General features: G+C 26.0%; 1 long non-coding RNA gene across 1 annotated transcript; it reads left to right on the top strand.

Moving 5' to 3' along the window:
- The first annotated feature begins 721 nt into the window (after positions 1-721).
- LOC107010706 lies at positions 722-1,721 on the top strand. The gene is made up of 2 exons (XR_001455745.2): positions 722-989; positions 1,544-1,721. It is a non-coding gene; the product is annotated as an uncharacterized LOC107010706 (long non-coding RNA).
- Positions 1,722-2,467: the final 746 nt, after the last annotated feature.

The raw sequence follows: 2,467 nt of genomic DNA, 5'->3' as shown, positions 1-2,467 counted from the left end.
CTTCATACCAAACACACTCTATATCAGACCTTTTTTCTTATTATTAATTAATGGCTTATGCTAAAACCTTCAACTCTAGTTGAAAATGAAAGTGAAGCTAAGTGCTCGTCACAGGGCTAACACTTTCTCATTGCTTTTTTTTTTTTTGAGAAAATACATTTTGCATATGCACAATAATTGGATGTCAGTATGTAATTGCAATCATATGATAAGGTGGGCTCTCTCTATATGATTTGCTAATCAATACATAAAAAAAAAAGTAGTACTCCTCTGTCCCTATTCAATTTATACTACTCAGCTTTTTTTATTTCATTTTTCAAAAAATATTTATAATAACATAATATTAGTAATTTATTTTAAAATATTTAAATAACAAATTTCAAAAACTCCTCTGTCCCTATCCAATTTATACTACTCAGCTTTTTTTATTTCATTTTTCAAAAAATATTTATAATAACATAAATATTAGTAATTTATTTTAAAATATTTAAATAACAAATTTCAAAAATTATTCTATATTATACTACGTGTCAAGTTAAACACCATTTCAAATTGGGACTGATGGAGACATGGAGTAGTACAATTTTTCAAGGTGATTGGGACTACCCAATATTCACAAGTAATAATAATAAGAAAGACAAAAAAAAAAAATCTGTGGAAGAAACATCATTTAAATATTCATTTATTTCTTGTCCTTCAATTATTGTTCACTCAACTCAGATTGAAATAAATCATTTTACTTTATGTAATTCGCTTTAGTGACCATTTTAGTCGGCTTTAGTATTTTCTGAAAAAAAAATAGTTGAAACACTAATTTTAAAAAGTAGACCAAATTAAAACTCAACCACCCAAAAGAAAACCAATCCATTATTAACAAATAGAGTGACGATAAAAAAAAAAATCCATTGATGACTATTCTGAACATTTGTTCTTATTTATTTTTTCGTGCGGATTAATTAGAGGTTTCTTACTTCATCAGAATTGATAAGGTAATGTCTATCCCTTGATTTGTATTCATCTCTAATGATTTTTTTTTTTAAATCTACTTATTTATGAATAAAAGACGATTCATTTACTGGTAAAAAATAAAATAAAAAACAAACAAACTGATTGTATATTGTTAATTTTTTTTACTATTTTCCTTCATTAATAGGCTGATACAAGAAAAGGATCCATATTGAATATAAATGTATTTTTTTTTTAATTCATGTCTTGTACTAAATTTCCCCTTTTCAAATATAAAATTTTCTTATTGTTGTTGTTATTTTCTTTCTGTTGGTGTTTCTATGCTTTATTACAGCCCAATTGTTCCTTCAATTATTGGTCCATATATGAGCAAAATTACCATACGATAATACTATACAATAAATGTATATTTTTTGATGGGCAATTATACAATGTAATTTTTTTTTAATTAGGGAATTAGTCCAATTATATTAGTCTATAATATTGGACTAATATATCTGTAATTTGAAGTATAGTCCTAGTTATCTTATGATTAAATATTAAAACTTTAATGCTGATGGTGAGTTATATTTGGCAGGAGATTAATAGCCTGTTCGGCTTATTTGAAACATTTTTTGATGGACAATTATACAATGTAATTTTTGTAAAAAAATTAGGGCATTAGTCCAATTGTATTAGTCTGTAATATTGGACTAGTATATCTGTAATTTGAAGTATAGTCCTAGTTATTTTATGATTAACTATTAAAACTTTGATGCCTACGGAGAGTTATATAATTTGGCAAGAGATTAATAGCATGTTCTGTTAGGATCGAAAAGTAATTATGTGTCATGCGAAAGTTAGCAAAACAAACTTTAAAAGTCTATGAGTAAGAAGATATGTGAGAAATATATCAAAAGATACAAAAATTTAACGTAGTTCTATCAATCGACATACGTCCACGAAAAAAGATGAACAATCTACCATGAGAGTGATATTATATAGAGAGAAATAGCCTCAACCAATTCACTCGAAATACATGGGAGGTTCACACAAGTGATATATATCACTCGTATCCCACATAATTTCAAACTAACCAAAACTCTCAAAGGTTACATTATGAATGCTGATTAAGTTAGAAGGAAAGACTTTCTATTCAAAAAATCATAAACTTTTTCCTACAAGAAAAAGACTAGTCAAATATGGTGATATTTTATTTTCCTTTTTCTAATAAAGAGAAACTTATTTATTGTAAGAAACTCAGGGCAATTGATATCCAACATGTTCGGGCAAATAACAAAATCTGGTTATTTGAAACATATTTTTTGTTAGATTTTTAAAAAAAAAACTTTTAAAGATGTTTGACAAATTAATTTGGTAAAAAAGTATGGCTAAATTAAAGAGAAATTTATACTTGACTAAGATTTCAAAAGTGCTTTCTATTTTCTTGACTTGTAAAACAACTTATGCTACTACTCAGATTACTTATTTTTTTTACTTATACCTAACTCTCTAAAATAAA

The sequence above is a fragment of the Solanum pennellii genome, chromosome 2 (assembly GCF_001406875.1).
Source record: "Solanum pennellii chromosome 2, SPENNV200".
Classification (NCBI taxonomy): domain Eukaryota; kingdom Viridiplantae; phylum Streptophyta; class Magnoliopsida; order Solanales; family Solanaceae; genus Solanum; species Solanum pennellii.
Note: the sequence above shows the minus strand (reverse complement) of the source record. Positions and strands in the feature narration are given on the sequence as shown.